The sequence below is a fragment of the Dromiciops gliroides genome, chromosome 1, assembly GCF_019393635.1.
Source record: "Dromiciops gliroides isolate mDroGli1 chromosome 1, mDroGli1.pri, whole genome shotgun sequence".
In the NCBI taxonomy this organism is placed as follows: Eukaryota; Metazoa; Chordata; class Mammalia; order Microbiotheria; family Microbiotheriidae; genus Dromiciops; species Dromiciops gliroides.
The window spans coordinates 376,433,106-376,451,661 of record NC_057861.1 but is presented as its reverse complement, the minus strand read 5'-3'; the positions used below and the strand labels follow the sequence as shown (position 1 = coordinate 376,451,661).

Sequence of the window (18,556 nt, the reverse complement as noted above, 5' to 3'; positions counted from 1 at the left end):
TCTTCTAAGTTGTTTTTGGCTGGAAAACTATTTTACCCTGTAATTTTATGGGTTCTCCTGCTGCAGAAATTGTCTTATGGCATTATTTAAATGTATTTGGAGGGTTCTTGGGTAGAGTTCAGGTGAGTCACTGCCTTTCTTCTGCCATCTTGGCTCTGCCTTAGAAATTTATACTTTTTTTTCTTTTTTTGGTTCAGAATTCTATTTTCCAAATCACCTATAAAAACAAATTTTGACATCAAGTTTTTAAAACTTTGTGTTCCAACTTCTCTTCCTCTCTCCCTCTGCCCCAAAAGTATTCAAGCAATTCAATGTAGGTTATACATCAGTAGTCATGCAAAACATCTCCACGTTAGCTATCTTGTGAATTGTGAGATTCAAAATTGGATATAAAAGCATTAAACTCCCCTTTAACATTTCCCTTATATATCTCCCAGACCAGTAAAAGAAAGAAGCCTCTGAGCTTTAATTAGAGATGGATTACTTAGCTTTTATTGTTTGGGAATTAATTAGCCAAAAAATAAGGTGATGCTGATTAGTAAAATAGGAAAGTAGAAATACAAATAAATAGTCTTAGATCTAAACTTAGTCTATATTCCTTATAAAACTCACTGAATCCCAAAACCACCTTTGAGGCTGAGAACTGTGTCAAGCACCGGCTGCTAATGAATACCAGGGCCAATCACCAGAACAGGCTGTCAAACCTGAGTCAGTATGTGTGTGTAGAGTGAGAGCGAGAGGGAGAGAGAGAGAGACCACTTCCGTTCTCTCCTTGCTTTTAAGCTCGTACCCCGCAATTGGAGTGCTCTGTCACACTCTCCTGAGTATCAGCAGGTGCACAGCTGTTCATCACAGTCTCCTCCCCGAAAGGGCGGTCCTTCAAAAACTGGCATCCTTCAGTTATTGTTTAGCCAACTCTTAAATGTTAGTTAAAATCTTTCATTTTTTACCACAGGATGAATACAGACAAAAAAGGAACTTCAGATTAAGGAGCTATCAAAAAAATATGTTTCAATCTGTTTTCAGATACCATCAGTTCTGTTTCTTTAGATGGATTGAAATTTTCATAAATCCTTCAGAGTTATATTGGATCATTGCATTGCAGAAAATAACCAAGTCCTTCAGAACAGATCATCGTGCACTATTGCTGTTATTTTTTATACAGTACATTTCACTCTGCTTCAGTTCATATAAGCCTTCCAGGTTTTTCTGATAGCATCCTGTTCATCATATATATATTTTTTTGTATCCTATGAAGTAACTAACAAAAAAGTATTATGTTTCAATCTGTATTATAATACCATCAGTTCCCTCTCTGAAGAAAGATTGAATTTTTCTTAAGATAGTCAGAGTTGCAGAAAATACCTGTCATTCACAGCAACACATCTCACAATAATTCTGTTCTTTTGTATACCGTAGATTTCACCTTGCATCAGCTCATATAGATCCCACCAGGTCTTTCTGATAGTATCTGTCCCATCACTTTTTAAATTGTAAACTACAATTATATAGTACTTTCAAGAGAGATTTCCTTACAATAAAGCCATGAGGTTATTCCAACAGTAGCAGATGACTTTTATATAATACCTTAGACTTGAGAAACAATTTTTAATTGTTTCCCTCCATCCTTTTCCCTTCCCATGATATTTACTCTATTTTCTATCTTCTTTTACCCTATTCTTCAAAAGTATTTTCTTCTGAAAGTCCCCACCCCTGCTCTACCCTCCCTGCTTTCATCCTTCTCTCCTTATCCCCTTCCCCTCCTACTTTCCTCTAGGGTTAGATAGACTACTCCACCCAATTGGGTGTGTATGTTATTCCCTCCTTGAGGCAACTCTGCTGAGATTAAGGTCTTTGAGCTAATTTTGATGTGTGTAAGGCTCATTCACTTCCCCACTCCTCCCCTATCTCTCCCCCCACTCCATACACCCTTTCCTACTTCTTTCATGTGAGATTTCACCCCATTTTACCACTGACCCATACCTTCCACAAGTGTATTCCTTTCCTCCCTTAATTTTATCCCAAAGATGTCATCATGGGGCATTTAGGTGACAGAGTGGACAGAGCACCCACCCTGGATCCAGGACTATTCCAGCCCAAATTTGACCTCAGACATGAGACACTCATCAACCCCAGCCACCCCCCCCACCAAAAAAAAAAAAGGAAACAAAAAATAAATAGAGGCATCATCCCTTCATGATCAATTCCCACCTGTCATTTGCCCTAATACTCAGAATGTTGTTATGATGTAGACATCATCTTCCCATGTAGGAATGTAAACAGTTTAACCTTTTAACATCTCTCAAGACTTCCTTTTCCTGTTTTTCTTTTTATCCTGCTCTAGGGTCTTGCATTTGAATGTCAAATTTTCTATTCAGTATTCAGTTCAGGTCTTTTCATCACAAATACCTGAAAGTCTTCTTTTTCATTGAAGTCCTATTTTTCTCCCTGAAAGCTTATACCCAGTTTTGCTGGGTAGGTGATTTTTGGTTGTAAACCCAAATGCTTTGCACTCCAGAATATCATATTCCATTTCCTCCTATCCTTTAAGGTAGAAGATGCTAGATCCTGTGGTATCCTTACCATGGCTGTATAGAATTTGAATTGCTTCTTTCTGGCTGCTTGCAATATTTTTTTCCTTGACCTGAGAGCTCTTAATTTTAGCTATAATATTCATGGAAGTTTTCCTTTTGGGATCTCTTTCATGAGGTGATAAGTGACTTATTTCAATTTCTATTTTAATCTTCTGTTTCTAGAATATCAGGGCAATTTTCCCTGATGATCTCTTGGAAGATGAAGTCTAAACTCTTTCCTTGATCATGGTATTCAGGTAGAACTATAATTTTCAAATTATCTCTCCTGTGTCTTTTTTCCAGGTCAACAGTTTTTCCAAGAAGATATTTCACATTGCCCTCTATTATTTTTTTATTTACTTGGATTTACTTTATTGTGTCTTGGTTTCTCATAAAGTCACTAGCTTCCTTATGTTCAATCCTAATTCTTATGCAATTATTTTCATCAGAGAGCTTTGTTTTCTCCTTTTCCATGTGGCTTTTCAAGCTGTTGACTTTTTTCTCCTGACTTTCCTGCATCACCTTCATTTCCCTTTTTTTCCTCTACCTCTCTAACTTTATCTTCAAAGTCCTTTATGAGCACCTCTGTGGCCTGCAACCAATTCAAATTTTTCTTGGAATCTTTAGATGGAGGGGCTCTGATGTTACTGTCCTCTTCTCAGTGTGCACCCCTTAATCTTCCTTGTCACTAAAGAAGCTTTCTATGGTTCAGCAATTTTCTCTGCTTGCTCATCTTTCCCATTTTTACTTGACTTTTAACTCCTTCTTAGTGCATTGTCATGCTTCCAAGTAATACTGTCCCAAGCTTCAGGGGGTCCCAGGTAGTATGAATTAATGAGAGGCAGTTTTGGTTTTTTTCACTTACCTGGCTTTTTCTCTGGTCCATACATAACCCAAGGCCAATTTGCTAATTAACCATGAAGCAACATTTTGTGTACTCTTGGTTGTTAGCTCTGAAGAGCCTGCATGTTTTCCCCACCTGAGCTGCCACCATTCAAGTTTTCTCCCTGCTTCCCAGTTGAGGTAGGACATTGAAATCCTCCATCAATTCCTGCATATACTGCTGTAGACTTACCCCCCCCCCGCCCCCGACCTTCCCTGGCCAGACATTAAGCTCTCTCACCAGAGTGGAAGCTTAGTTCCAAAAGACAGCAGCACTGCATCTGATTTGGTGGCTTGGGGGTAAATTTCTCCTGTTCAGCCTGCCTGTGGCTCGATCTGTGTTGGTATAATTGTGGGCCTCGACTCCACTACTACCCTGGCTCGCCCTCCTGTTGAACTTCCAAGGTGTCTTTGGCTGGAAAATAATCTCAGCCCTCTTTTTTGGTTTCTGCTACTCCAGGAGTAGTTTTCTGGCTTTCTTTGGAGTATTTTTGGAGTAATTGTGTCAGGAAGTCTGGGAGTTTACTGACTTTCTTCATCCATCTTGGCTCTGCTCCCCGGAAACGTATGTTCTAGTGGGAGACAACAACAAATTAAAGGGAATCAAAAATGGGAGGAGAGAAATGAATATTCTTGTGTTGAAGTGGTAAGGCTCAATAAATCAAGAATGAAGCTAATACTCAATAAACATTAAAAACAATAATGCAGACCTGTAGCATTCTCTGCAAGCATCTGGGTAGAAAAATAGTTGAGCAATAAACTGCATATTAGGGGGAAAATGAGTTCAAATATTGCTTCACTCAGTGTGACCCTTGTAATTCACTTCACCTCTTTCAAGCTCAGTTATCTTATTTGTAAAATGGAAGTAATGATAACACATACCTTAGAGAGTTGTGGTGAGGATCAAATGACATAACATATTCAGCACTTAGCAAAACACAAAATACAATATTGGTGGTGGTGATTATAATAATAAGAATAAGAATAATAACAATAACAATAATGGAATAATGATATTAATAATAAAAAATAATAATAAAAAGCTTACCTTCTAAAGTGTCATAATTATCCAGATAAAAGTAATTTTAAACTGAAAGAAATGAATCACTATGGGTCATGTATTTATCCAGTATTTAATGGTGTATTTACCATTAAGTGTTATCAAATAAAATGTATTTAATGGTGATGTGTCTATAATCATGATCAAAGGTTAATGGAGTGTAAAAATTTTATTGTACACTCCATTTTTCTCCTTAGGGAGTAAGGGGTCAAAGGGAATGAAAAGTGGAGGTGGGGGGAATCACTATCTGCATGTTGCTCACCAAAATTCCTTTCCCTGAAACAAAAGCGCAGTAGGAGAATAAAAATATCAAGACCTGGACCCTAGGAATTTTAAAGAGTCATATTCTCACTCCCTGAATTCTACCTCCCTCCCATTAGGGGAAACTATATCCGTCTATGTGTGAACATTCAATGGAATTTTTAGTTATTAAAAATACTATGGGGGCAGATAGGTGGTACAGTGGATAAAGCACTGGCCCTGGATTTGGGAGGACCTAAGTTCAAATCTGGCCTTGGATACTTGACACTTACTAGTTGTGGGACCCTGGGCAAGTCACTTATCCCTCATTGCCCTGCAAAAGAAAATGAAAAAAAGAAAAAGAAAAAAAAAAGGAAAAAAAAAAAGCACTATGGCTATGGTTAATGAGGACCTGGAAACTGAGAGATCCCATATTCCTCTCAGCAATCAAGACCTCCTTAGTATTTTTTTCACTGGTGAGGGGTAGTTGGGGCTATATATGAGGGAAAGCTGATCATTGAATTATAGTTAGAAAGAAATTTAGAGGTCATCCAGTACAAAACACTAATTTTACAGTTGTAAAAACTGAGATACAGATGTTAAGTGATTTATGGAGGTCAAAATGTTTGCAAGGGCCAGAGATGGCTTTTGAACCCAGGTTATCTGACCCAGTTTCAATAGCCTTTCCACTGCTCCATACTCCCTCTTGTAATTGCTAGTAATTTAAGGACAAGACCTATGTGCCCAGAAAATGACAGGTTAAACCAGAGAATATTTTAATTTAGAAAAAGGAATAAATCCTTCTCCAAGAAACTTACTTCTGAGAGAAATGTGCCTAGTAAAAAAAAAGAAAGTGTCCAAGGAAAGGACTGTGCTATGAGTATGCAGTAGAAAGTCAAATGGGGATGGTGGGCTCACTCAAAATAGAACAAAAATGACTGTCTGTAATTCTAAAGAGAGCAAAGAAATTGAATCTTTAAAACTTCATAAATATTTTATTTTCTACTTCACAACATGCAATGACTTTTGAGAGAAAGCCTTCCTCAAGAGATTCTCCCAAATATGAAAGACTCCATACTCTTGAATGATGATAAGGAAATAGCAAACACACCAGGGTTGAAAACAAAATGAGAGAAAAGTAGAAATTGCTGAAAAGTGTCATCTTGTCACCCAAGCCGATATGTACTAGATAGAAGCACAAATATGTCATTACCTTTCAGGCGGTTACTGGTTACAATGTATTTACAGCCAATGTGTTTATGAACATGTCTATTGTAAGAAACTTGAGATTTTTGTTATATGGATTCTCTAACATTTGCACATATCATGCAGGGAACTAGGGTTTCCTATTGAACAACTGATAACCAGGGATTTCTATGTGCATAGAAGTACCCAGTAGTCAGAACAGGCCTGTTTGAAAATCATGAGCTGAGCTGAGATTCCTTCTTGCTGGAAGAAGGTAAGGCAAGAGCAGAAAGAGACTTTGACCACCCATACAATACCACCACCATCAATAACAGTCATTAAAAAAAAAAAAAGACAAAACATGCTATGCAAGTGTAGCTAAGACATGTTCCCTGCCCCGATGTACTTTAGCATTTGAGAGCAGTGGATCATACAGTAAGCAGTTGTAATATAATGCTGATTACATTAAAAAGTGACAAAGTAAAACATGCTATGTGAATCTTCAGGGTAAGTTTCACTTTTTTTAAAATCTTTTTTCTTGATCATGGATTTCAGGTAGTCCAATAATTTTCAAATTATCTCTCCTGTATCTATTTTCCAGGTCAGCAGTTTTTCCAAGAAGCTATTTCACATTGCCCTCTATTTTTTTTTTATTCATTTGGATTTGCTTTATTGTGTCTTGGTTTCTCATAAAGTCACCAGCTTCCCTATGTTGAATCCTAATTCTTAGGCAAATATTTTCATCAGAGAGCTTTTGTAACTCTTTTTCCATTTGGCTTTTCAACCTGTTGATATTTTTCTCATGTCTTTCCTTCATCACCCTCATTTCTGTTTCCATATTTTCCTCTGCCTCTTTAACTTTATCTTCAAAGTCCTTTTTGAGCACCTCTGTGGCCTGAGACCAATTTGTATTTTTCTTAGAAGCTTTAGATATAGTGGCCCTGATGTTGCTATCCTCTTCTGAGTGTGCACCTCAATCTTCCTTGTCACTAAAGAAACTTTCTATGGTCTTCATCTTTCTCTGTCTGCTCATCTTGCCTTTTTTCTACTTGACTTTAGCTCGGTAAAGTGAGACACTGTTTCCAGGCTGCACTGTCCCAAGCTTTGGGAGGCCCCAGGTGATATAATTTAAGGAGGAGCGGGTTCTTCACTTGACTGGCCTGTTTCCTGATCTGCAGATAATCCACGACCAACTAGCTAATGAGTCAGCATTGTGTGCTGTGTTTGTCAGCTTTGATGAGCCTGTGCCCCTCCCCCACCTGGGCCACTGCTACTCAAGCATACTTCCTGGTTCTTAGAAGGGGTGAAAAACCCAAGTTCCACCTGAGCATCAGCAGAGACCCCTGTAATCTCCCCCCTGCCAAGGGCTCAGTTCTCTCACCAGACTGTGAGCTTAGTTACAGACAACACTGGTGCTGCAGCTGATTCAGAAGCTCTGGGGGTCTCTTTCTCTGGCAACGCCTTTCTGGGACTGGACCTGTGTCAGTGTGACTGTGGGCTTGGGCTGCACTCCTGTCTCAGCACAGCAGCTCACTCCTTCTGACCTTCCAAGCCATCTTTGGTTGGAAAATGATCTCAGCATATTCTTCTGAACATTTTTCTGCTCTTGGAATTGTCCTATGGCATTATTTCTAAATGTCACTATTGTCCATGGGCAATAGGGAGTTCTTTGTTGAAGAGGATCCAGTGCAATGTGTTTTTTTTTGTGGGGGGGGGGGCAATTGGGGTTAAGTGACTTGCCCACCATTACACAGCTAGTAAATGTTAAATGTCTGAGGCCAGATTTGAACTCAGGTTCTCCTGAGTCCAGGGCCGGTGCTCTATACACTGCACCACCTAGCTGCCCCGGAATGTGTTTTTAATGAAGGGGTAGATAAAAATGTTTTATGAGAATTTTTTTTTCATTCAGACCATTTTTTAAAAGTCTTATTACAACTTATTACAACTCCAACCCCAAGTCATAAGTGAATAGTCTATTGTTGGGGAGAGGTGGCTTCAAGAAGAGGCTTTAGTATCCTGGAAGTGTTTCCTTAAGTCAGAGTTCAGAGTTTGGATCTTATCTTTTTAGTTACTAGGCTGGCTGTTGAGAGATTACACTTCCTTATTCATGTGTTATTTTTCTTTTTTCATACTGGAGAAAGGGAATTATAGTTTCTAGTTGGATCCCATGTCATAGTGGTGAGGCTTCTCTAAAAAGAGAACATTGCTTGTTTTGACCAGGAGATACACTATATTTTACCACCACCTTCTCTCCAGTTTTGAAACTCAGAATAAGGCACTGGAATTTGGGGAAGGAGTAAGGCTCAATTTAATAAGTACTTATCAGCAGAGTAATGTCCTTAGGACACCAAATCTTCATTCACTACTGGAGTTTTAAGGGCAGTTATTAACCACCCCTCCTTACATCTGTTCTATAGAGCTGCTCTCTTAGGTGATTTTAGATTCCACTTGAGTACCTGGATGACTGAGGGGAGAAAACACTCCTTACATGCAGGAGGTATGCTCTCCAAGCAAAGACAGAAAATTTCAAAAATGAAGAAAAATGAAGAAAAGCCTGGAAAAATGACTGGAAATAGTTTGATGGACAGAGAGTGATAGTGACTTGCTGGAAATTCATGCAAAGGTGTCACTTCTCCTCAATGAAGAAGTGAATCAGAGCTCTGAACATGTCTGTGTATTCATACATCTTAACCACACCTATGTGAGTGAATAGAATGCGACTGATTTGAGAGAGGAGTAATAAAGATATAACAAACAAAACATAGCTAGCTAATTGAATATGGAGGGAAATGTGATTAAAGAGTCAATGATGGGGGCAGCTAGGTGGCGCAATGGATAAAGCACCGGCCCTGGAGTCAGGAGTACCTGAGTTCAAATCCGGCCTCAGACACTTAACACTTACTAGCTGTGTGACCCTGGGCAAGTCACTTAACCCCAATTGCCTCACAAAAAAAAAAAAAAAGAGTCAATAATGACACCTAGGTTGTGAACCTAAGTGACTAAAAGAATGGTGGTTCTTTAGACTATATACATATACATATACATACACACACACACACATATATATACATATATACATACATACATACATATATATATATACATATATACATATATATACATATATATACATATACATACATACATATATATATATATATATATATATATATATATATATATATATATATATATATATATATATATAATACCTGTGTGTGTGTATGTGTGTGCTAGAAGAGAAGGGCTCCGGGAAATTACATTGAGTTCTCTTTTGGACCTAAGTTTATTGAGGAGTTTAGAGCTCAGTAGAGAGATGAGGGCTGAATATGTAAAGTTTGGAAAGAGGGGTTGTTCAAAAGTGCAAAATATTAGAGGTTAAGAAAAATGGCAACTAAGAAATATCAATGAATATAGCAATAAAGCATAAAATATTAAATCCAGTGGTGTGGATGTAAGACAGTTGTGAGGGGTTGAGCAACCAAATGTCATTTTTATTGTTTTTTTTTCTCTTCATACTCTCCCTCCTTTTAACCCACTGTGACTTTGCCTATGAAAAGGTAAGAGAATATTGAGTGATAGTTTGTAGGAGAAAGCCTGGGCAATCCTCTAATTTTGCAGTGATTTTAGACTTCTTATTTCATTGGGGTTATCCATTAATAAAACAAATGGAAGATATTTATCTCCCTTATAGGTTCCAGAGGATGGGTGATGAGCTTCAGAATTCTAAATCACTGTTATACTAATGGAGAATAATTTAAAACTGAATTTGAGTTAATACATGCTAATAAAAGTATAAGAAAGTGCTGGCCATTTGACAAGATTTCTCTAAATTAGATTTTCATATAGAGAGATTATTTTTACTTTTAAGGAAAGCATGAGAACAAAACATGTAGGCACCATTTCTTTGAACATGCTGACACACATACAATTCCTTAAAGTTTGTTGCACAAAAATTTCAAATGACAAAGAACTTGCTGAATATATTTTACAGAATGTGGTAAATATCCTTGGAACTTTTTCAAATTTTGAGAAGCAAAACACATATGTGAAAATGTTACAGATAGTCTTAAAAGAAAAGTTGTTATTATGAAAAATATTTTTTAAAAAACTATCCCTAGGAAAAGTATCATATATGTAAGATTACTTTTTTTCATGTAAGAACATGTGTATGGATAGGTTGTCTAAATATATAAATGTGGCTCAGATATATACATATATACATACACACATATATGTATACGCATATATACATATAAAATCTAAGGTCTGACCTGCTTTTTCAATGAGTACAATCAGGCCATTGTCTGAACTGCCTGTATTATATCTAGGAAATAGAAAGAAAGGTCAGTGACCTGAGGTTAAGCAATCTTTCCTCCAATCTCCAAGAGAATTATCAAGCTTGAATTACATTTATCTGTCATCCCACAAATATATCTGGTTTATGGATTCAAGTTCAGGTTGAGAAGGAAAGCCTTACTGCTCTTTTAAAATAATAATAATAATTTATTTTTATAACATTCTTTTCTTTTTAAGAGGAAGACCAACTTCCTTCAAAAGCTCCTTCCCACCCCTCCCCAAACTACAGAGCAGGCAAGCAAAATTATATCAATTATACATGTGAAATAAAGCAAAACATATTTCCTTATTAGTTATATCTTTTAAAAAATACAAAATGCAGCAAGAAATTTTTCTTCATTTTGGACACAATGTCCCTCAGTTATCTCTCTGGGGATGCATAGCTATTCTTTTCGTGATGTGTTTCATAGAATTGTCTTGAATCGTTGCATTGATCAGAGTAGCCACATCTTTCATAGTTGATTATCATAACAACATTTCTATAAATGGGCACAGTGATTTCCAAGTTCATTTCACTCTTTTTTACATTAACCCATATAGGATTTGCCATGTTTTTTGTTGGTTTGTTCATTTGTTTTCAATGAACCTATCCTCTTCGTTGCTTTTTATAGCATAATAGTCCTCCAGAACAATAATATGCCATAACTTTTTGAGCTATTCACAAATTAGTGATTATCCCCTTAATTTTAAAAATTTTGTCAGCACAAAAAGAGTTGTTATAAACATTTTTATACTTTTTGGTTCCTTTTCCTTTCATCTCTTTGGGTTGTGACCATTAGTTGTATTTTTGTATCAAAGGGTCATCACAGTTTTATATCCCTTTTTGCATAGTTATTCTACAGAATGGTTGGAATGGGGCAGCTAGGTGGCACAGTGTATAAAGTGCTGATCTTTGAGTCAGGAAGACTTGTCTTCATGAGTTCAAATCTATTCTAAGACACTAGTTATGTGAAGCTAATGTCAATTAACCATGTTTGTTTCAATGGTCCTTTTTATATAGACTTAGAGAAGGAAATGGCAATACACTGATATCTTTGTCAAAATAAAAAGGAAAACCCCAAATGGAGGCACAAAGTGTTGGACACAACTGAAAATTACTGAGAACAACATATTCTGGGTCCCATATTCCAATTCAGAAGCCTTAAAATATTCTACAATTGAAAACAAAACTTTATTGAAATATATGTTCATGATCAAGAATAAGGTAAGCTTTGATTGACAGCAGATAAATGATAGCTTAATCTGAGGAAGCAAAACATAGTATTGTAAAAAAGAGTCAAAGGCCTTTTGAAATGGAAAACCCCCTTGGCTCCTATTTCAAGTGAACCAAGAAGACAAAAGAAATTAGATAATAGCAGATCTACAAAAGTCCTGACTTTCCACAAAGCAATTTCACTTTTACAGAAAATACAGAGCAGTTTGAAAAAGAAATCCAGTGTATCAGTCACAAAAATGAGAGAGACATCCCATTTTATTTTGCAGAGAAAAATAATGAAACTTATATTATCCCATAGCTCAGATCTTGCTGCATACATGCAATTATCATAAAAATGTATAGTGCCTAATAAAAAAGAAGCCTTTTTATTAAAGTGAGATACACCATGTCCTTTTCATCCAACCTTTTCAATAATGAGATCCTTGACTTCCATTAATGTTTTGAAGCTTTATACTGGAAAAACTGCACATATTTATATGCAGAGGATAAACTTCTGGATACTAATGTCAATAGAGAGAATGTGCTGCCCTAATTCAGGTAAATGAAGACAATAATGTATAATGCCTGAATAATCTAACATTTTCATCCTTTACATAAATGTAACATTGTTACATTGGTTGAATATTTTATTATATTGTTAGTTTTAATAATTTAGAATTTATCTGATGACTATATTTTGAAATTGAAATAAAAAAGAAAATCATAGTAATGCTGATTTTTTGCAACTTGTATAAATGTAAAAGTAGAAAAAATAATTGTTAGCAGAAAAACATGGGAATGTATTGAGAGGGGGAGGATATTTCATTTTATTTGTATTGGAAAGATACATTGCTTATAATAACAATAATAATTAAAATTTATATAGTATATTGTTTCTTAACTTTTTGTGTCATGAACTCCTGTTCTCCAAATGTTTCTAAAAGCAAAATTATATATGCATGCATGTATCATGTATGCATGCATGTTTATATACACACACATGTTTATTGGTATATATATATATATCCATGCACACCCACACATGCACACATATCTATGCATACATACACATACATGAACAAACATGTAGATGTGTGCGCTTGCTTTGTGCATGTTGTATGTGTTTGTGTGTATGTGTGCATGTATGTATGAATGGATGCATATATGCATAATTATACATGTATATGTATACGTGTACGTATATGTATATGTGTATGTGTGTGTGTGTGTGTATATATATATATATATATATATATAATTTAATCCTCACTTCAACCCTGGAAGTTAGGTATTATTTTTTATGCCCAATTTTCATATGAGAAAATTGAAGCTGAGAGAATTAAATCGACATATTCAGGGTCACACATCTACTAAGTCTCTGAGGTACAATTTGAATTTTGGCTTTTTCAAATAAACATTATAATATGCATGTAGCTGTGTGAACATTTGACTTAAGTAAACATTTAGTTGAATTATTTGTTTGACATCATTTTGACACAAAATACCTTATAATTTGGCTCTTCCACTTGGTTTTTATTGTTTTCATTTTGGTAACCCAAGTCATCAAAATTAATTCTGTACATAGACAGATCCATAAATATTTACATCTTGGTATTTGATATTATCCAGCCAAGAGAATTGAATTTGCTATAAAAATTACAGAGAGGAAATTAAGGAGTTAATTATGAGGTGCATAAGCTCCCCAAATAAATTATGGAGAGAATTACAATAAAGCTTGTCTATATAAAAAAAAGTGCCATGTTTTCTTTTGAAAAATAATTTTATTTATTTTTGACAATCACTTCTTAAATTTTGAGTTCCAAATTATTTTCCTCCCTCTAATGCTAGTAGCAACCACTGAGAATGCAAGCAAAATGATAGAAATTATACACTTGAAGTCACAAAAATAGATTTCTATATTTGCTATTTTATAGAGAAATTCAGAAAGTGAACAACATATGCTTCAATATGCACTCAGTTCAATAATTCTCTCTCTGGAAGTGACTAGAACTTTTCATTGTGAGTTTTTAGAGATCTCATAGATCATTGTATTCATCAAAGTTAGCTAAGTCTTTCATAATTAACAATTTTTACAATGTTGCTATTAGTGTATATAATGTTCTGGTTCACATTGCATCAATTCATACAACTCTTCCCAGGTTGTTTTGAACCCATCTTCCTTCTCATTTCTCATAGCAAAAGAGTATTCCACCACAATCATATGCAACAACTTGTTGAGCTATTCCCTTATTGATGGGCACCCCTCAATACCCAATTATTTGCCTCCAGAAAGAGAGTTGCTTTAAGTATTTTTGTGCATAGGCACCATTTACTTTATCTTTGATCACCTTGAGATAAAGACCTAATAGCTGTATTCATTCAAAGAACATGCACAGTTCTGTAGCCACTTTTGACATAGAATCAAATTGTTCTCTAAAATGGTTCAAATAGTTCACTCTGGTGCATTAAAGTACCTATTTTTCCAAATTCCTTCCATCATTTGCATTTTCCATTTATGACATATTAGCAAACATGAAAGGTATGAGGGGGAATCTCAAATTTGTTTTAATTTGTATTTATTGAATTATTAATGATTTAGACTATTTTTTCCAAATAAATGTTGAAGCCTTTTATTTCTTCTTTTGGGAAATTGCCTATTTATATTATTTGAACATTTATCAATTGGGCACTAACACATTTTTATAAATGTCTCAGTTTCCTATGAATCTAAGAAATGAAGCCTTATTAGAGCAACTTGCTATAATTTCTACCCCTTACCCCAATCTCAATTTTTATTTAGAATTTTATTTTCCCCAATTACATGTAAAAGTAATGTTTAACATCAAAATTTTCTTCCTTCCTCCCTCTCCACACCCCAATTTAAGAAGACAAGCAATTCAATAAGTTATACATGTGAAGTGATGCAAAACATTTCCTTATTAGTCAGGATGTGAAAGAAAACAGCCAATATCCTCCAGAAAAATGAAATAAAAAGAAATATGCTTCAATCTGTATTCAGAATCCATCAGTTCTTTCTCCAGGGTGAGTAGCTTTTTTCATCCTAAGACACTCAGAGTTTTCTTAGATTATTGAATTGCTGAAAATTGACAAGTCATTCACTGCAGATCAGCGTAAAAAAATTGCTGTTACTTTGTACATATTACATATCACTTTGCATCTCCTCATGTAAATCTTTCCAGATTATTCTAAGAGCATCCTAATAATTTTTTATTATACAATAATACTCTGTTACATTCATCTACCACCATTCAGCCATTCCCCAATTGATGGAAATATCATCAATTTCTAATTCTGTGCCACCAGACAAGATCTGCTATAAATAGCTTTGTAAATATATGTCCATTAACTTTTGATTTTTATCTCTTTTTGGATACCAATTTATTAGTGGTATTGTAGATTAAAGAGTAACTCCAAATTGCTCTACAGAATGGTGGAATCAGTTTATAACTCCACCAATAGTGCATTAATGTTTCATTTTCCCCATAACACATGCAACATTTGTTATTTTCCTCTACTGTCCTATTATCCACTCCAATAGGTATGACATAGAACCCCAGAATTTATTTGACTTGCTTCTTTCCAATCAATAGTGCATTAGAACTCTTCTTATTTTCAAATGGCTATAGACAGCTTTGATTATTTCATATGAAAATTGTTCATATCTTTTGATCATGTATCAGTTTTGGAATGGCTCTTATTTTAATAAATTTGACTCAGTTCTCTTTATGTTTGAAAAATGAGATCTTTATCAGATAAACTTCCTTCAAATATTTTTTCACACTTACTATTGCAAATTGCATTTCCCTCCATCCTATTTTTCCCCATTCCATTTACTCAATTTTGTATCTTCTTTCATCCTGTTCCTCCTCAAAAGATGTTTGCACAGCCTTCCATTCTATAACTCCCTACCCTTAACCCCTTGCTCTTCTACTTTCATGCAGGGTAAGATAGATTTCTATCCCCAATTTAATGCGTATGTTATTCTTTCTTTGAGCCAATTATGATGAAAGATTCACTCACTCCCCACCACCTCCCCCATTTTACCCTCCATTTAATAAGATTCCTTTTATTTCTTTTGCCCTTTTGGCCAATTGTTCATCCCCCTTAACTTCGGTAGGCTGAGTTCCAGAAGCAGTTGCTCACACTCCTGAATGCACTGACTCCCAAGGCTTTTATAGTTTCCTGGGGCTGGATCTGAGCTGGCACAGCCTGCACTGGACTGTTCTCCATTCTAAGCTGTGTCTGACAGAACTTCCCTGCCAACCTTGTAAGTTGTCTTTGGCTGGAAAATTATTCCAACCTGTCCTTTTGTAGATAATGCTGCTTTAGGTATTGTTTTATGAAAATATTTTAAGGTATTTGGAGGGGTCTTGGAGAGAGCTTAGGTAAGTCACTGCCTATCCTCTGACATCTTGGTTCTACCCTTCCCCACCTCATTTCCAGGTATACTTCTAATTTTGGCTACATTGGCTTTGCCTGTGTAAAAGTTTCTTAATTGCATATAATCAAAATTAACAATTTTACTTCCCATGATACTATTTCTTTTTTCTTTTTCTTTCTTTTTGATACTATTTTTTTTCATTCATGAACACTTCCCTTTTCCATAGATCTTACTGGTAATTTTTTTTCTAGTGATCACAGAATCTGCTTATGGTATCAACCTTTATGTATAATTCATGTATTCATTTTGACCTTATCTTGGTATATATTGTAAAATATTGGTCTATGGGTACTTTGTGTAATACCAATTTCTAGTGTTCCAGATTGTTTTTCTTGAATAGTGAGTTCTTGACCCCAAAGCTTGGATCTTTGGATTTAGAAAACATTGGATCACTATGGTAAATTACTTCTACATAATGTACTTAAGCTATTTTTGCTGATCCACCTTTTTATGTATTATCTAATACCAGATTATTTAAATAATTAAATTTTATAAACTACTTTGAAATATGGTACTACTAGATGGTATTCATTCAGTTTTCTCCCAATAACTTTCTTGATATTCTTGACTTTTTCTTTTGTCAGATGAATTTTCTTATTCTTTTTTCCCCCATCTCTATAAAATAATTATGTTTCAGGTTGATTTTTATGGTACTAAGTTTGTGAAGGAATTTAAGAAAAAAGGGTGTGTTTTTCTTTTACATTGGCTTAGTCTCTACACAAATAATTAATATTTATCTATTTGTTTAGCTACATATTCAGGTGAAAAATGTTTAGTAATTGCTCATGTGGCTCCAGTATATCTTAATATGTACACACCAAAATATTTTAAAATGTGTGCAATTATTTTAATTTATTTTATTATTTTTTTCATTCTTCGCCCAAATATGTTCTTTTTCAGGCTCATATATTTCCTTTTGGAGAAAAATTACTCTTAGGCATACAAACATCTCCCTGAAGCTTCTCCCACCTCTCCTTCAGCTCATCCCAGGGACTGAGATATGAAATGGAATATTATCATTTCAAAATATGATTTGAGTTGATTTCTTATTTCCTGGGTGCCTTACAGTTCTCAAAATGAATGACAGGCAAAGTTTCCAGCACAGGGTCATCACTGGTTGGGGATCACATGATCTCACAGAATGACTTTTGTTTCTTGATGATTTTGTAGAAGGTTTTGCACTATGATCCTAGCACTCCTGATTTGGACACCAAGGAATCTAGTTTTTTTTTCCTCCTTCTAACAAAGACTTCATGATGTTGTGCAGAATGATTTTGGTCTCATATAACTCAGTTTGCACTTTTGTCATGGGGTCAGCTTCACATGGATTCTGATATCTACTAAGATAACTATCTTAGTATAATGCATCATAGCAGGAGATCCTACTGGCCTGTCTATCTTGTCAACCTGCCTAGAGCCTTTTCCAGAAAGGTGAAAACCACCTGCGAGGAATATTCATTGTTTGCAATGACCACACCTGAGAGACTGTAGTTCCATACATGCACATTACATAACTACCCTTTTTCTTTGACAGAGGCTCTGTTGCCTTTCTCTGAATGTTCCAAAATTGGTTGACTTATAAACATAATGAATTCCTGAACACTGGACCACTGGAAGAAGCTGAAGAAGGACAGTTCACAATTCTGACAGGAACAAAATAGTGTCAGTTTTTCCATATGCCCTCCAACATTTGTCATTTTCCTTTCTATCATGCTAACCAATCTGGTAGTTGAAAAATGATATATCAAAGTTTTATTTGACATGCATTTTTCTAATAAATAATTATTTAGATTATTTTTTCCATATGGCTATAAATTATTTTGATTTGAAAACTGACTGTGCATACCTTTTGAACATTTATCAATTGAAGATTGACTCATATTGTTATAGATTTGACATTGTGTGTGTGTGTGTGTGTGTATGTGTGTGTGTGTGTGTGTATGTGTATATGTGCGTGAGTATGTAAGGAATTTGGGGACCTAGCTATACAAATGGGTGATGAGCACTCACAACATGATACCAACTGGGCAGAGATCCCTGGAACAATAGCAGTTCCTATTGTCAATCTGAGATGGGACTATTATGATAGGGTAGGTAAAGTCAGCAGGAATCATATGACTATTTGCTTCCTTGAGAGAATGAGGCAGGGGATTAAAAAACAGATCAATTATGAGAAAGTAAAAGAAATCACCCAGGGGTCTGATGAAAATCCAGCCTTCTTCATGAGTCACCTCATGTACTCTATGTAGAAATATACTAATCTAAATCTAGAAAGGGATGTAGGAATAACAGTCCTCAATATACATTTTATTAGCCAATCTATTCTTAACATTAAGGGAAAAAAACCTCCAGAAATTAGACTTGGGCCCTTACAATTTCTTCATGGTGCTTTTAAAGTTCTTAATAACTAGGAACTTGCTGTAGGAAAAGAACGAGAAGAGGCAGATTGTGCCCGCTCCATAGAGCAAGCCTCTCTAATAGTAGTGGCCATGACATCTGTTAATAGCACATCTCTGGGTAGCTGAGATCCAGGTAACTTCTTCAGCTGTGGTAAACTGGGACACTGTAGTGAGGGATGCTCCTCAAAGGTAAGGCCACCT

At 35.4% G+C, this 18,556-nt stretch overlaps 1 pseudogene; it reads right to left on the bottom strand.

Annotated features, from left to right (window-relative positions):
- Positions 1 to 17,080: 17,080 nt before the first annotated feature.
- On the bottom strand, positions 17,081 to 17,668 carry LOC122749429 (annotated as a pseudogene).
- Between the last annotated feature and the right edge of the window lie 888 nt (positions 17,669 to 18,556).